Source organism: Cryptomeria japonica, chromosome 1, assembly GCF_030272615.1.
Source record: "Cryptomeria japonica chromosome 1, Sugi_1.0, whole genome shotgun sequence".
In the NCBI taxonomy this organism is placed as follows: Eukaryota; Viridiplantae; Streptophyta; class Pinopsida; order Cupressales; family Cupressaceae; genus Cryptomeria; species Cryptomeria japonica.
In genome coordinates, this window is record NC_081405.1 from 79,093,028 (window position 1) to 79,112,294 (window position 19,267).

Sequence of the window (19,267 nt, forward strand, 5' to 3'; positions counted from 1 at the left end):
ATACTAAACCTCCTAGGATGACTCCCTAACATCAAAATGACATGTAAAAATTCCTAATGAGTCTTTACAAGACATTTTACATCATAATGCAAAATAATGTCATTTTAGGCTTACAAGGGCTCATTGGCCAAATCTGAGAAAACCAACAAACCTTGTTACCAATCACCCTTGAAATGACTACTAAACACACATGAGGACCTCTAAACAATCCATTATTCAAAAATTGATCCAAAATATGGACAATCACTCCAAAATTTGTAAAAGCATCCACAAACTAGTTAAAGCTAGGTGCTCTTGCACTAGAAACTTTAGAGGAAGGGGTAGATTTGGTGGAAGAGGAACATATCCTAAACCAAAAGTAGAGTCAAGTAATCAGGAATCAGAAGGAGAACCAAGTCACAAGGGTAGTTTCAGAGGAAGGAGACCAAATGGGCGAGGTAGATTTGGAGGTAGAGGAACCAATGTGTTCACTGAAAGGTGTTTCACATGTAATCAAGTTGGTCATTAGTCATTTAGATGTCCAGAAAAAAAGGTTCTAACAGTCAAGGTGGAGAAAGAAGAGTTCATTTGGCATAAGAGGAGGACACCCAAAGTGTGAACTCAACTTGTAGGAATGTAGATCCAGAGCAAGGGGAATGTCTGATGTTCAAAAGGACCCTCTTGAAGGTACCAACTGTTAAGGAGCCACCACAGAGGAAGTCATTGTTTAGAACTACTTGAAAGGTAAGTGGATAGGCATGTAGAGTCATTGTGGACTCAGGGTCAATGGATAATATTGCTTCAATTGAGATGGTCAGAAAGCTTGGATTGAAGAAACTTCTTCACCCCTACTCCTACAAAGTCTCTTGGTTGAGCAAAGAGCAGCAAGCCTTGGTAAGTGAACAAGTTTGGGTTGATTTTGAAATAGGTGAATACAAAGACAAGATTTTGTGTGATGTGGTAGAGATCCTTGGAAGACCATGGCAATATGATGTAGACTCAAGGCATGATGGGAAGAAAATTGTCTACAAGCTGAGCAAAGAAGATGGTGTGCAATACACTATGACCCCTCTACTGGATGATGGTAAGGATGATCATGTTGTGACTAGTGTCATGTTAGTAGGTAGGGAGGATTTTATGTAGACAATAAAAGAGAAGGATACCCCATGCTTTGACATAGTGGTGAAGCCAAGAGAAGAAGTGAGGAAGAAAGAGGAAGACAAGGTGCAAGAAAGGACTGGAGGTCCTAGAGAAGTGAAAGAGTTGTTAGAAAGATACAAGGGTATAGTTGTAGGAAGAAAACTTGAGACCCTGCCACCTTTTAGAGATGTAAGTCAGTGTATTGACCTCATACTAGGCTCTACATTTCCCAACAAAGTAGCATATAAATTGATCCCTGATCAGAATGAAGAACTTGCAAGGCAAGTACATGAGTTGTTAGAGAAAGGACTCATACAGAAGAGTATTAGCCCTTGTGTTGTCCCTGTAGTATTGGCCACAAAGAAGGAAGTTACATGGAGATTATGTACGGACTCAAGATCCATAAACAAGATCACAATTAGGTATAGGTTCCCTATGCCTCAGATAGAAGATTTTATGGACTGTCTAGTAGGAGCCAAGTATTATTCTAAGGTGGATTTGAAGAGTGGATACCATCAAATCAAGATAAGAGAGGGAGATGAGTGGAAGACAACCTTCAAAACAAATGAAGGACTTTATGAATGGCTGGTTATACCATTTGGCCTCTCAAATGCTCCTAGTACATTCATGAGACTCATGAATGAAGTTTTGAAAGCTTTTATCAATAATTTTGTTGTTGAATACTTAGATGATATCTTGATTTTTAGCAAGAATAGGGATGACCATGTAATACAGTTGGATTTGCTGTTGAAAAGGTTGAATGAAGAGAAGTTGAAGATCAATTTGGAAAATGTGTCTTCTTGTAGGAGGAGTTAGTATTTCTTGTTTTTGTGATCTCCAAGAGTAGCCTCAAGATGGATCCATCCAAGGTGGAAGCAATCCTCAATTGGCCTACACCTAGAAATGCAAGTGAGGTAGAAAGTTTTCATGGTCTTGCAAGCTTCTATAGGAAGTTTATTAAGAATTTTAGTGGTGTATGTGCACCTATGATTGACACTATAAAGGGAGGTAGAAAATGTCAGTTTGTATGGACTAGTGAAGCAGATAAGTCCTTTGAGTATTTGAAAAGAAGGGTAGAAGAGAAACCTATATTGGTTCTACCCAATTTCCATAAGGTTTTCACCATAGAATGCGATGCTAGTAAGAAGGCAATAAGAGGAGTCTTGAGTCAAGAAGGTAGACCAGTAGCCTTCTTTAGTGAAAAATTGAATGAAGCCAAACAAAATGACTCAAATTATGACTTAGAGATGTATGCAATGGTTCAATATTTGAGGAAATGGAGGCATTATTTCTTTCCAAAAGAGTTTTTAGTCTATACTGATAACCATGCTCTTAGTTTCTTGAATAGGCAGGACAAGTTGAATCACTAACATATGAAGTGGATGGAATACCTTCAAGCATTCACTTTCACCATCAAGCACAAGAAAGGAGTGGTAAATAAGGTAGTTGATGTCCTTAGCAGGAGGAACTTGAAAATGAAGGAGATTCAAATGGAGAGCATAGGAATTACTTCCATGAAGGACATGTACCAAGGAGATGAGGATTTCAAAGAAGCATACCAAGTATGTAAGGAAATGGGTGACAAGTACCATAAGGAGTTCTCAAATTTTATTCTGCAAGAAGGTCTACTTTTCAAGGGAAGCCAAATTTGCATCCCTCAAGGCTCCATGAGAGAAAACATTGTGAAAGAGAAGAATTGTGGGGGATTGGCAGGTCATTTTGGCATTGGCAAGACCCTTGAGTTGGTTTGAAGATTCTACTTCTGGCCTAAGATGCAAATTGAGATCAAAAAGTATCTGGAAGGTTGTATGATTTGTCAAAAGGCCAAGGGTAGCAGTTCAAATGCAGGTTTGTCTACTCCTTTGCCCATACCAAACAAGCCATGGGATTTAGTCAGCATGGACTTTGTATTAGGACTCCCAAAGACTAAACAGGGTTATGACAACATCTATGTAGTTGTTGACAGGTTTTCAAAAATGGCTCACTTCCTACCTTGTAAAACTACACATGATGCATCTCACATAGCAAGTATATTATTCAAGGAGGTTGTAAGATTACATGGTTTGCCACTCTCAATCATCTCAGACAGAGACTCTTAAGTTTATTGGGCATTTTTAGCGAACTCTTTGGAGGAGGCTGGGTACCAGTTTGTCATTCACATCAACTTATCATCCCCAATTCGATGGATATACTAAGGTCATCAATAGGTCACTTGGAAACCTATTAAGGTGTTTAACCAAGGATCAAGGAGCTACATGGGATTCAATTTTTTCTCAAGAAGAATTTTCTTATAATGACTCAGTGAATAGGAGCACTGGTCATAGTCCCTTTGAAATAATGTATGGGTCACACCCTAGAGGTGTATTGGAGTTAAGAGATGTGAAGGATTTGGATAGAAGAAGTGCACAAGCAGAGGAATTTGCAGAAGCGATGAGGTATATCCATCAACAAGTAAAGGATAGGTTAGAACAAACCTTAGAAAAGTACAAGCATGCAACAGATAGGAAAAGGAGAGATTTGCAGTTTAAGGTTGGAGATATGGTAATGATTCATCTCAAGAAGGAGAGACTCCCTAAGGAGAAATACATCAAGTTGATGATGAAGAAGATAGGTCCTTTCAAAAGCATTCAAAAGTGTGGAAAAAATGCCTGCAAGATAGATCTCCTACTGGATATTGGTCTCTCTAACACTTTCAATGTTTCAGATATATATATGCATATGAAGGTCCTGTTACTGATGTGTGCGATGCAGGTCAAAATGATTCTAGTAGGGAAAATTTTTTACAAGACCTACCTAAGTAGCTTAAGCTTGAAGTTGAGCATGTACTTGACAAGAGGGTGAGTAAAAAATAAGGAGGCATACCTACTATGAGTACCTAGTCCACTCGAAGGACAAGCCCTTAGAAGATGCAACCTGGATGACAAAGCAGGCTTTGGAGAAGATTGGATGCAAGGTTCCAGATTTGCCAACTTAAGAGACTTGAGTTTTTTCTAGCCCCGAGAGTATGGTGTAGGGAACCCCTTGGTTTTGGATTTGTTTTTGTTGTTTGTGTGTTGGATAGGTAGTCTTAGACCCTAGGATGGTGTTTTGGATCAGTTTGAATCCCGTGAATGTAATAAAGACCCTATTGTAAGGTCAATTGGCTCTAAGGTCATTTATAAACCTAGAGACTAAATTAGGCCATGGGGTTCATGCACTATAGGAGGCATGTTGATAAGTTGCCTTAATTTTTTTTAGGCCTAGGATAGGTCTACAAAGTCCACTAGGGATGATGGCATGTCAAAATGTCAAAAATATAAAATTGTCAAAAGTTGCTAAGCAACATTTTCCACCGATTGGGAAAAGAGGTTCCAATGGCCATAAACAATTAGAAAATAGTTGTAGCCATTGGGGAAAGGCCTTTTTGTGCCTATGAGATCATCCATGTTACTGTTGGATGAAGCATGTAAAGATTTGGTGGTTTGAATAACAAGAAAACTCAGATTTTACCCAATTCCCATTGCTTTCCATACTGAACGATCTGATAGAGGATTTAATTGCATGCAAGTTTGAATTTTTTGGATTGTGGTGTGAGTGTAGACTCAAATGCAAGTGATCTGACTTCAATTGATAGAGTTTGGAGAAAGTTGTGGGCAGTTTGCCAAAACCTGTCATTCTAAGACCCGATTCATAGGGTTTCATCAAAGACATGGCCCTAACTTGCAAATCCCATTGAGGAGTTCAATGGAATTTTTGGAAATACAGGTTTAGGATGTGTACACTAACATTTACGAAGGGTGGAATCTGGGAGTGAGGGTTGGTGTGGTTACCACCAAAACCTAGGCTAAAAAAGATAATGTGTTTAGTCTAGCCTACAAGGAGGAATGAACAAAAAATCACCTCAAGAGTGTTTGGTGACTAGTCTAATGGTGGATTTGATCTATTAGAAGCCTAATGAAAATTTTCAACTAGTTATTTTGGTTCTACAACCCCATCTTCAAGTAGTTGCTTTGGAAAATAGGCCTAATTAGGCCTATTAGGTCTACAAACTCAGTAGGTGTTTAGCGGTGTTGGAGCAGAGACAAACCTCTATCTCTTGGGATTGGATGTAAAGCCAAAAAGGGTATTCAAATCTGTATTTTTTTCTTGGAGTGTTTTGGGATAATTTTGAATGATTTGGGAAATACCGGTTTGGCAGGGCTACTAGAATTAGACCTAAATAGGGGTTTCTTGACCCGGGTGCAAAAAGGAGACTTCCAAACTTGGTTGGAAGGATAGGGTGAGAAAAATTGGTTGTGAAACAGTCCAAACCATCCTTAGGAAGTGAAATAGGTGATTGTTTTCATTGGTGTGTGTAGAACCTTGTTTGTGAGGTTGTAATAGGCCTCTGATAAGGCATAGAGGTATGGTTTTGGGTCTTCTTACCTTCTAGTTGCCCACTTTGCATCACTCTTAGTCTCCCTTTCTCCTCATCTCTCTACCTCTTCCTCTCTCTCTCTCTCTCTCTCTCTCTCTCTCTCTCTCTCTCCCTCCCTCTCCCTCTCTCCCCTTCTCCTTTCCTCCATACCCCATCTCTCTCTCTCTCTCTCTCTCTCTCTCTCTCTCTCTCTCTCTCTCTCTCTCTCTCTCTCCCCCTCCCTTTACCTCTCTCTCCCTCTCTCCCCTTCTCCCTTCCTCCATACCCCATCTCTCTCTCTCTCTCTCTCTCTACCTTTCTATCTCTCCCTCCCTTTACCTCTCTCTCCCTCTCTCCCCTTCTCCCTTCCTCCCTTCCTCCATACCCCCTCTGTGTGTGTGTGTTTCCCTCTCTCTCTCTGTCCCTCTATCCCCTCCTCCATACCCCCTCCCTCTCTCTCTTCTTCTCCCCCCCCCCTCTCTCTCTCTCTCTCTCCCCCTCCCTTCCTTTTCCTTCACATTTTATTTACTACAAAGAGCGCATATGGGGTACTGAGCCTATTAGTTTGTTGCCCTACCATAACATTTTTAAGGCGTAGGAGTGCGTACGCACTAATTATGATTTCTAAGCGTGTACAGGGTGAAACAAAATACAGTTGGGCTTGCCAACATTTTAGGGACCAACAGCATGCACATAGATATTAATATACTGCATACAGGGTACTTAGACATAGTTTTATTAGCCCAAGAGCCTCAACGGCCTCAAAAAAAGTTTTTGAGGTTGTTGAAGGCCCCGTTGCAACTGTGTCTACACTTCTATCACTATTTTTACATATAAGTAAGTGAATTTTTTGGTTTTGCATGATTTCAAATGATTGAATTGTTGTTCTTATTAGTTTTGTCAATATTATTGTGATTGTTTAATAGTTTTGATTCAAAAAAATAATGATAAGATGCATATTTATAGTTATTTGTTTGTTTATGAACTTTTGTTTACATATATATATATATATAATATGATTCTATTTAGGACAACCAATATCAACCATGGGAAAGAAAAAGCGAGGAACAATGGAACAACGAGAGACTAAAAAGGGAAGACAAAGGCAGTATATGAAGAAATTACATGACATAAGAACAATGGGAGAAGAAGGTATGTTATCCTCAATATCTCAATTCAATTTGCCAAATGAACATAATGCACCTAATGCAATTGAAGAAGAGACATTTCATTTACCGTATGAACCTAATGCAATTGAAGAAGATAATCATTTCAATGATGAACATACACCCACTCTATTTGATGAATTGAATGTACACAATGCACCGATGTTAATAGCTCATAGAATCATTTGTAGGAAACCAAAGTATCTAATTGACATTGATGAGAATATATTGAAGCCAATGCCCGATAAAATAAATGAACGAACTTGTAGGAGAATGGTTAAAATAATATGGCAAAACTATTTTGAAAACTTAAATCAAACTGCAAGATGTCAATTAATTAATCAAATGATTAAAAATTTAAATTTTAGGAAGATAATGAAAATTATAGGCCTAAGATCATCTGAAAGTAACAACGAAAGAACTATTGTGAGAAATCTATTTGATGCATATCAAGCTATTGGTTCAAAATCATATACTAAAGATTCTAATGCTACTTGACCTGTCATTGCATCAACCATAATGAGAAAGAAAATTAAAAAAATCATTTGATAAGAAAAACAAGAAAGTCATTAAACGTTAGTAGAACAACATTAAGTAAAGCATTACAAAGGCAAGAAAAAATAGAGGAATCTAATAATAATTCTGCTTGGGGATTCTTGGGTAGACTACCACGCAAAGACTAGGTTGTTATTGATGCACTAAGAACATTAATTAAATTTTTTTGGCATGACAACACAAGAGTTTCGTCCAACCAGAGAGATGTTGTTAGAATGCAAATCGGGTCTACAAATCATGAGCCACGTGTCAAACACTATTTGGATATGACTCAAACAAAATTTTATGAAAGATTCCTTGAAAAGTTTCCTCAAATAAGAATTTCTCAAATAGTTTTTGAAATGGAAAAAACTTTTTATATTAATATTAATCATGTACGCACCACGTGTTGTTGTAGGATGCATATTGAATTTTCCATGCACTATGATATTTTTTCGTCATATTTGTTCTGCTTTGCACACTAATGATGTTTTGCAGGAATGTAATATACAAGCAACTCCTATTGGGACTCATTAAATTTGAGTGAGTTTGAGAGGGCCATTTCAAAATTTTGCTCTGCATTTCCAAATGATTTCAAAATGAGTCAGTTTGAATGACCTAGTTAGAAAGAGGGTAAAATGGAGCCAGTTGATTTTTCAAAGGGTAAGGCTTGGGAAATGTGTCCTAAACCTTTCATTTAGCTAATGAAGTGTTGAAAAACTTTTAGTTTTCAGTTTGGATCATTTTATTAGGTACCCATTTCAAGGGGTGAGCTGAAAGTGCATTTTAGGTGCAAATGCAGATTTAATTAAGAGGCTTACTTTGAGTGCTTATATCTTTTTCTTTGTTGATCACAATGTTGAAATTAAAAGTGGAATGAATTATATGCATAAAAGTGTGCCTCCATGCAAAATTTCAAGTCTTTATGAATCCATTTGCTCAATTTAGCAAGCTCAATCTGTTTGTAGTTTGTATGGTTTGACAAGTCCCTATTTCAGCTGCTAGTCGGAGCCCTGTTTTGCATAAGTGTAAAAGTTGCCTCAGTGAGTGTTATGTCAGAATGTTTATTCCGGCTATTTTTGGTATAAATGACAAGCTATGTTTCTAGTTTCAAGCTCCTACCAATCCGTTTAGTCAGTTTTCGAAAGGGTTTCTTGAGCCATCTATTTCAGTTTTCCGTACTTTCATTGCCGTATCAGTTAAAGTTCCTATTTTCATGAGCGCACAATTTGCACCCAGTAATCCTTTTGGTCAAACTAAGAATTATAAGTTTTGATATGTACTTCAAGGTACCTATGCTTCATATTTGACGGTCTACGGAGATCGTTTGATATTTTTAAGAAAGACATCATGAGTTGCTGGCGCATTGACTTCCTCAGGTCTGCACTGCCAACAAAGCCAGTTGGTCATCTTTGACCTTTAATATTTCTTCACTCAGGATTTGTCTTGAAAAACCCCTTGGTAGAGTTCATGTTTGTATATCAAAGTACATGCTTGTCAATTTTCAAGGTCCAGAAAGGTGTTTTGACTAGTTTGAAAATTATGTCTTCGCGATTAAATGCAAAAATGTGGCGCAAGTGCCTGAAAGTTGCAAAACTCAGTTTGATGATCCGAAAATGGTGGTGATCGATTATAGAGGTATGTTTAAGGTTTGTGAGGCATTTCTAAGGTTATTTTCATGAAAACAAATTTTTTTTTAGTCGGACCCACTTTGGAGCCCGACCTGGCTCATGCTCGTGCATTGATTTTGTTGGCAATTTGGTTTATTGAGAGCTTGATGGACTGTTGTAGATTTGATCCTTGATCCTCGAGATGGAATATGTAATGAAATTGGCTTGTGTAATTCTTTTTTTTACTTCAGCGACAAAGAAGAGACATTAAAAAATGCAAATGCACTTGGCAGCCGTGGTGTTGAGAAGACCATTTAAAGTTTTAAACCAAATGCATTGGCATGTGAAAAGCCATTAAACCTTTCAACTAGATGTAATTTGGGAGGTTGAAGACAAATTCCACAACCTTCCCAACATTCTCCTTGATGTGTGTGATGTCTGGGAGTGCAATTTAAAACTTCAAACAAAATGCAATTAGCAGGCTCCCACGTGAGAGCCTATAAAACTTCAGCAAATGCCAAATCCTCCCTGTGTCATTGAAGAGGCTGCATAAAACATCAGGCAAATGGTGTTGGTAGATTTCTCCCTCTGCGTGGATGGAGATGAGGCAACATGAAAGGCATGGTGAAAATCCAAAAATTAAAACTTTCTTAGCAAATGCAATTGGCATTAAAGCCAAATATCCTCTTGCGTGGTTGCTGGCTAAAGCATCATGGGTCTCCATGCAAATGTAGAACAATAGTGTAGTCCTCTGCGTGGAGAGTGGGAGAGTGGGGAGGTTTAAAAAAAAGTGCAATTACCAGTTTTGAAGTCAATTTGCCCTCTCACGTGGTTGAGCAGCATGCAGAAACTCCCAAGCAAATGGTTTCCAGTCAAGTTCCTCCTCATGTACCTCCCCATCCCAGGTAGCAGCCACCACAGTAAATCAAGTTAAGAAAATGCAGATTGGCAATCCTCTCCTCCCTGCCATGAGCCTTTTCGAGCGTGGCATCCTCTCGTGTGTAGAAATTGGTGAAAGTTTGAAGTTTAAAAAAAGACTTTCAAAGCAAAGGCATTGTCAGGTAACATGCAGTCCTCCTTGCTTGCATAGTATGGTTTGGTGTTCTGAAAAAGGCATCTAAATTTATGAACAACATATTGGGCATGAAAATCTTCAAAATACACAGTACCAGGCTAAATGCCATCATCCCACATTCGTTGGGGAAGGGAACTTTCTGGTATTTAAATATAACACTCCACTCATCTATAATGTGAAATCCTTGAAGGCTTTTGACACAAGGTGTCAGTTGGGCACCTAGGTGGACCCCACGCGCATTGGCACATTTCTTGAGGTGACCAAGGAGGCCGAGTGGTGACCAGGTGGACCCCACATAGGCATTGATCCTGAGGTAGGTGAGTTTATAGGTGGCAGGTCCAATGGCAAGTAAGCTGGCAAGTCCGAGTGAGGTGGCGGTGATGTGACCAACAAGTGGTGGTCCACGAGGTGACAAGCAGGCAGTCCAATAGCAATCCAAGTGGCGGATTGATGAGGTGTCATCCCAGGTGGCGCCCAGTGGACCTCATCCGTGAATCATAAGCTGCCATGTGGCAGAGCGTCAGGAGTTAAAATGGATTGAAAAATCAAAATTAAATATATAGTGCAAACTATAGGGAAAAATTCAAAAATTTAAATGATGGTGCACATAGTGAGGATTAATTCGCCCAGAGCTTGATTTTTGGCCAAATATGCAAGTATTATATATCACCGAAAAGCTCTCAGGATGAGGAATTGAGTTATGTGGTTTTTTCAACAAAAATGAGATATTTCAAGAGAATTTTCCATGGGAAGAAAATGAAATTCAGTTGGGGAAAGAAGACACTTGGCAGTGTGTTATGCAGATCTGATCTTTTTCCCTCCTCTTCTTATTCAGATTTTCTTCTCAATTGTAGCGGTTCCAAAATTTTGGAGGAAGTGCTCCAGATTTCATGGCTTCCAATTCTGAACTTCTTGATCCAAATTTGTGAAAGCTCTTTGGTTTGTTTTAGGGTATAGAGGTTACATTGTAGGATGGTAGATTGTTTTCTAGTTGCAGATCTTACTTGTGTTAGGCATGAGTAAATTTCCCACAATATTGTCTCTAGGAATGTATTTCATTGTTATGAATTGAATCCTTAAGGAGGATGAGATTTGTCGATTTCAAGGAGATTGTGTGATTGTTTATAGGTATCCTTCAATGAAGGTTTTCAACTCTATAATCAGTCATGAATAATGGAATGTGTCCCAAATCTGATAATTTTGTGAATGAATTGAGTAATGCATTGGTATAAGGTATTGATGTAGGGATATTGTTTAAGGAAAACAAATTTGCAGCTATGATTTGCATTTTTGCAGTTCTGTGTGTGACTCTGTTGCCCAATGAACAAGGCACTAGTCTTTGAAAGATTTGGGGATAGTTTCAGATTAATTCATTTAAAGAAAAATCTATTTCCCTTTGTGTTTAGGGGTTGTATTCTTTTCATTCTAAGCTCTGTTTCATCTATGGTTTATACGGATTTAGCCAATCTATAGTGTGTTTCTGAATTGGGTGAGTTTGTGGAATGATCTATTTGCTTATTGTTGATGCATTCATATGTTTATAATTGTTGTATTTAATGCATCAAAAGGGTGTCCCCCCCTAGGTCTAGCAGAACCTGAAGTGCAGGAGGATCATTTAGGGTCCTATGTTATGTTGTCCAAGCCTTGAAGTGTTTCCTTGATTGAGATTGGCTTTCTCATAGATTGGTTTGCAGGTGATCTTGGGTTAATCAGTTTTGATGAACAACACCTCCTAAGTCGGTAAGAGAATTTATTTAAAGTGTGCTATGTAATAGACATGATGGTTGCATTTATTATAAGATTCCTTGTTTGGAAGGATCTTGTGCTATATGTGGTGGTTTGCAACATTTACCAAGATGTGTACATTTCGAGAGCACACATGAAATTGGTAGGAAACTAGTTTCTTTTGGAAAATACAAGACATACACATATGGAGTTAAAGATGGAAAAGAATTGAAGAGATGTGAGCTAGTGAAAAATGATATATGTGTAGATGAATTTATGAAAATATTTCTAGAGAAACTAGTTTATGAGTACATAATGCATACACATAGAGCTCGATGGTTAGATGAGAAATTCAAGTTATGTAAGGACACTTTTCCTCTTGGCACCATCGTCTCTATCATTGATTTTGCTGAAAATTATAGACTACAACCTCAAAATGAAGTGCAATCTATGTATTATCATTCTACACAAGTTTCTATTTTTGTACACATAACATTCATGCGTGTAGATGATAACACAGAGGAGGACAGAAAGGTTGTAAGAGAGTATCATTTCTACATAAGTGATGATTTCACTCATTCATCAGAGTTTGTACAAGGATGCTTTAAAGTTTTGTATGATAAATTAAAAGAAAGAAACATACAATACAACCTACACTTAATATGGTCATATAAATGCATCGCACAATTAAAGAATGCAAGGATGTTTTATTGGTTGACAAGGATGTATATCACAAGTGGTGTACAACATTTTTGGAATTTCACTAAGGCCGGACATGGTAAGGGAGAGCATGATGGTGCAGGAGCATGTGTAAAAAGAGCCCTAGCTAGAGAATAATTGAAGTACAAAGGTGGTACTGAGTTGATAGATGTAGAAACAATTGTATGATGGTGTAAATCTATGATGGGTCCAGGTAATCTAGGTACATCAATGGTTCATAGATATTTTTGGTTGATCACTAAATCTAACTTTGTAAACTATCTAGATTATTGTACAGTTGCAGGATCGAGTGACATGCACTCATTTATGAGTTCAAATGCAAGTTCACTAGTAATTTATACAAGACAGATGGTATGTTTTTTCTCTTCATGCATGTAATGTTTATGGGAAGAATGTGAATCACAAGGGTGGGTTGACAAATGGTCTTGTAGATTGTTGGTTCCCATTGATACATATCAAATTCCCAAAGCACTACAATTGAGCCAGCTGGAGATATCAGTGGATTTTGACCGTGTATCCAACCTAGTGGATTCAGGTGATTTTTTGAGTTAATTTTTTTGGATGTATTCTTTTTGGTTCATTTTGTTGTACATCACACTTTACTTTTGGTATTAATTATCACTTTATAAAATGCAGGTCATGTGTATGCAGTTTTTGCAGAAGAGAACAATGAAGAAGGAATGCATTACTATTTGTGTCATTATGTTGAGCCTAAAAGAAAATTGACAACCACAATCATTGATGGAGAGGGTATTGAGTACCCAATAGGGTTTGTTGTCATGATAGGAACATGGCTTAGGAGATACCCTATCAAGAATTATGATGTTTGATTGTTTGAGGACTTTGAAACACACAGACATATTCTTCATTTCTCTAACCTTGTTGTTTCAACAAATATTCATTTGACAAAGTATCGTGGTAGACCTCATAATAAGATTTAATTGAAAGTTCATGAATCTGACCACGAGACAATACTTGACACAATACGAGTTAGAGCCGATCCTAAAGGCTCACTTGATTGATTCTACGGTTCAGAGTAGAATGATTTTGAAAATTTTGTATATATCATCGACGAATTGTTCTATATTATATATATATATATATATGTATATATATATATATATATATATATGTATATATATATATATATATATATATATATATATATATATATATTCCCATGAGATGATTTTTACATGTTTAGGGGCATAATTTTGTATATTTAAATGGCAATGAGCTGATTTGTACATATTTAGATGCCAAATTTTGTATATTAAAATGGCGATGAGCCGAATCACACAAATTATAATACCAAATTTTATGTAAAAGCCCATGAGATGATTTGTAAGAATTGTTTTTGTATATTCAAATAGCCAAGAGCTAATTTGACCATATTTAAAGGCAAATTTTTGAATAATATGTGATAATGTTTTGTAACTATTTTTTTGTGTCTATGTTTTGTGACTATGTTTTGAGTTTATGTGATGTGATAAGGTCAATCATGACCATTATTGATAAGGTCAATCATGAGAATTCTTGATTCTTGTATAATCATGGATAATTATTTGAGTCATTATCGGGTCATAGGAGTCATAGATTGAGTCTAGATACAATTTTAGCAAAAATTGTCATTATTGTCAAAAAAGTTGTCAAGCAACTTGTACATCTTGCCGGTAGGGTATGACTCTCGACGTTCTAGCACTTTGGGATGCATGAGAGTAGAATTCCTAGTGGACGTGCTTGTGATGTCAGTATGTGCACATGACAAATTGAATCAATTCTAGCCTATCTTACAACTTTGCATTGCATGCAATTGGCAGTTTTTGCAGCAGGCAAAAAAATGCTACTAATTGAAAATGGTTCTGAGTCATTAAAAATTGAGATAGGCCATTTTAGAGGAGCGTCACATGACCCCATAGGTTTAAATGGATTGATCATATGTGTCCTGGATTGGAAGAAATATTCCATCAAAGTTTGACAATTTTTTGGACTTAGGGCACTTGAGAGATTGTGCCGGTAGGGTATGACTCTCGATGTTCTGACTCTTTGGGATGCATGAGAGGAGAATTCCTAGCATATACCTACCCACCAGGATGTTCTTGTGATGTCAGTTTGTGCACATGACAAACCGAATCAATTCTAGCCTATCTTGTAACTTTGCATTGCATGCAACTGATGGTTTTTATAGTAGGTGAAAAATGCTACCAATTGAAAATCACTTTGATTCATCAAAAATGGAGATAGGAAATTGTAGAGGAGCCTCACAAGACCCCACAGGTTCAAATTAATTGATCATATGTGTCCTAGATTGGAAGAAACAATCCGTCAAAGTTTGATAATTTTTTGGACTCAAGGCACTTGAGAGATCGCGTCGGTAAGGTATGACTCTCGATGTTTTGGCACTTTGGGATGCACAAGAGGAGAATTCCTAGCATAAAAATTCCCACTCAAATATGCTCATGATGTTTCTTTATGCACACGAAGAACCGAATCAATTCTAGCCTATCTTGCAACTTTGCATTGCATGCAACTGATAGTTTTTGCAGCAGGTGAAAAAATGCTACCAATTTAAAATTGCTTCGAGTTGTAAAAAATTGAGATAGGCCATTGTAGAGGATCCTCACGCAACCCAATAGGTTCAACAGGTTGATCATATGTGTCCTGGATTGGAAGAAACAGTCCGTCAAAGTTTGACAATTTTTGGACTCAGGGCACTTGAGAAATCGCATCGGTAGGGTATGACTCGCCATTCTGATGCTTTGGGATGCATGAGAGGAGCATACCTAGCATAAAAATACCCACCCAAATGCACTCGTGACATTGGTTTGTGCACACGATGAACCAAATCAATTCTAGCGGGTATCGTGTAACTTTGCATTGCATGGAACTAATGGTTTTTGCAACAAGCAAAACAATGCTACCAATTGAAAATGGTTCTAAGTCATCAAAAACCAAGATAGGCCATTGTAGAGGAGCCTCACGCAACCCCATAGGTTCAAATGGATTGATCATATGTGTCTTGGATTGGAAGCAATAGTCCATCAAATTTTGGTAATTTTTTGGACTCAAGACACTTGAGAGATCGCATTGGTAGGGTATGACTCTTAACATTCTGACACTTTGGGATGCATGAGAGGAGCATGTCTAGCATAAGCCTACACACCCAGACATGCTTGTGATGTTGGTTTTTTCACACGAGAACCAAAATTTGACCATTGTGAGCATGGGGGTGCTCTCACACCACACACATATTGTTGTTATACCATATTGTCGATTTTTGTTATTTATATTCATATTGTTGATTACATAGGCAAATATTCATTTAAATTTATAAAAGGGCAGCCACCAAATACAACGAATAAAAAATAATAAACTAAATACAAGGAGTTTTGTAGGGTTAATTCGACATTTTAGGAATTTTATCAAATCATATTTCACGATTGCAATGTTTTATATCATAGGTTTTCGTTGTTTATATTCATATTGTTGATTACATAGGAAAATGATCAATGAACTTTATAAAAAGACAACCAAAAAATACAATGAATACACAATAATGAACTCAATACACAATTATTGGATCGAATATCAACATTTATATATATATCAAAAAAAGGCATGTCTGCCAAGTCAATACAAGTATTGCAAAAATGTGGCATATGCCATGTCCAAATCGATATACAATAAAATGTAGAATATATCTACATGTATTGGTCATTATATGACCAGAAATAACACTATATGATCCTAAACTTGTGGTGGATCATCAAAATTGAGTCTCTTCAATGCAGTACGCGACTCTGTAGATGGCTGCAAAATCACAATTCAAAAGCCAAGTTAGAATTCTTTTGTAGAAAATAGTTCACAATTAACAACATAACTATTCATTTAACTATAATTCCCTTACAATTGAAATGTAGATTACCTCATTGGCTGATCTCAAAGCTAATGTCTTCACTCTCCTCTCCTTGTCACTCTTAGGAGTTCTCTTAAAGACAAACTTAAAAGGATCCACGTTATGGCTGAACCACAAAGGGGGCTATTGTAGATTAAATATACAATTAAGACAATGTACTAACATAAATACATCAAAAACACTTAAAAGCTATAATATAGAGAACAATGACGTACCAATGCCTAAGATGCTTCTCCAATGGACTAAGGATGGCTCACCATCAATGGAGAAACTCTCGCTACTACCTATACAAAAAATGATCAAAGATTAAATACAATTAATATAATGATAAGTAATTGTAGGTTAAAAACAATTAATGTAAGATATCAAACATAAGTGTACTGGATCCTGAGATGCTTCTCCAGTGCATGGGGGAGGGCTTGCCATTAATGAAGTAGCTATGGATATTTCCTGTATGAAAAAATTATAAGATTATAATTTATCACAAGTTCACAGTACACGTGCATATAATCATGAAATCAAGAAAATAAAGTAGAGATACATACCTCTGCCCTCTCTCGATCAATAGGAGAATCAAGTGCATTCAACAAATCCACATAGATCAATGGTCGTTGTACATGTAAAATAGACAAAAAACACTAATCAATCTACAAACCCCTACTAAGACTTGATTTCAACATTTTCAAATAATTGTACAACTAAAAATGTGTTCAATTACCGTCTTCCCATGTTTTGGCATCTTCGAGGAATTATTTTGCTTACGACAAGGCCTAGATGTGGCGGGGGTACCCTAAAAAAACAAAATTAACATGAGATATTAGTACAGATAATATATTAAACATAATTTTTAAAATCTAAAATGAAATGACTTGCATATTCCATCAAAACAATACATAAAAAAGGTTGTACAAAATATGATACTGTATAGTATTGTAGGCCAAAATCGATCGCTGAGAGCATGATGTCATGAATCTAGGACATTTGGTCCCCCGTCAACACCTACAAACCAAAAATTGGATCAAGCATTAAAGATAGTTAGTATATCTTGTAATTTTTTTGAATTCAAAGTGTACTATTCTATTTTAACATGTTACAAAATTTATACCTCAGGCATCAAAGTTGTAGCTGTAGTAACTGTGGGAGGAGTACGAGATACCGTTGCTACATCCTGAAATGCATATTATTTGTCTCAATTTAAATTGATGTATAAATAAAAATTCATTTATGTAATTACAAAATTAAAGTGACTGATAAATAAAATGCTATGATTTCAAATCAACACACCTATGTCTGTCGCTGATGGGGAATCAACATATGTAACAACTCCTCTATCAGTGCCACATCCTCAACTATGTGGGTCTAACATCTACTCTTGCAAATCATGCAAGACTGAGATGTGGATCCATCTGTAACGGCCTCGTCATCCATCCCTGAGCATATCCTTGAGCAACTAACACACAGATGCTGAATGGGATCTCTGTCGTCACCTAGAGTGACTAATGGCTCATCATCCATTAAAAGAGGGTGGGATAATGACATCCCATGCTAGATGATGGCACCACTAAATGTTGTGGCCGCCTGAAGAGTTTGTAGCTCCATCGACTCTTTCAGCTCTATTGGGACAGCCTGATGCACCTTGGGTTTGGGTGCTAGGGGGTGACGACTCTCTGGGGCTACTCGCCTATAGGCTCTAGGTCTATCTTGGGTAGAGCCACTACCCCTACCATGGAACTCTCTCATGTCAAAATAGTTTGGCTGCACATTGAGGACAAACAGTATACTTTTCTCAAAAAATACAATGGCACCTCATAATTATTACAAGGTGGATCATCAAAGACCATCCACCACCTTTGCCAAAAAAGATTCTTCATCTACACATTGGTACACCAATGTATGGGAAACCTCTTTGCATTAAGAGGTAATGAATCTCCAATTTTATGATCAACAAAAAGGGCACATATTTGTTGTTTACTAATATTTTTTTATTTTTTCACTCGCTTGTATGATAACCTGTCAGCATAGTATTGACGACACCTATCCCTAAAGTTTCCCCATTATGTAATTTATGTGGAAACGATTGTGGCACCACTAGCTAATGTTTCTATGCTAGTGGTGAGGGATTTATGATGCTCAAGCTCAGATGTTTTCAATTAATTAATTAGTCTATCTATTTTAGACATGTTTTTCCCTAACTGATTAATCAATTGCTCCTGTGTTTCAGGTGTATGGTCAAAAGGAGGAACAACCATCGAACCAACATCAAATCATCCTAAATCCAATCATCAAATCATCATCATGGAGCATAATTGAGCACAAGCTATGTCATGAGTGAACATCCAAACATGGGAAAATTGAATCAAAGTTGGTAAATGAGGTTTGCATTCACTTGTTTTATGCTTTTATTCTTCATTTATTTATTTTTAAATATCCCAATCTTGAGGTGTTTGATTTAATGGCTTGCCTGGTTGATTTCCTTGTTGTTTTAATCGTTTAATTCTTAGCATGCATATTTACCTCACACATATTCCTTTGTCCCAAATTCACCGAATTTGTTTTAGATTTGCACTGATTAGCTTTGTGATAGAATTTGTAGCATTTGTGACAATAACCTTGAAAGGGTTTGTTTATAAGTGATTCATTTACTCCATTCACATACTATCTATAGATTCTACCCATGACTTAATTGTTGTAGTTATTACCCTTGTGTCCAAAACTTCCATATGTAAAGCATTGAATTTTTTTTTATATTACACTTGCAATCTACAACTTTAGGTCCAAAATAATTGCATTTAAAACAATAGCCATTAAATGATGAGTAGCTTTGAGAATTAGGTTGTTGAGCCAGAGGTCTTCTTAGTGCAGGTCTGGGATTTTGGACTTTGTTTGAATCTCTAGGTTTCTTCAAATCTTCCATCTTTCCCTTTCCTATACTTTTGTCATTCGAACATTCAACGAAAAAGCCTAATCCTTCGTTATCCTTGTGAGATTTCTACATGGATAATAGTATGTCCAATAATGCATCGCTTT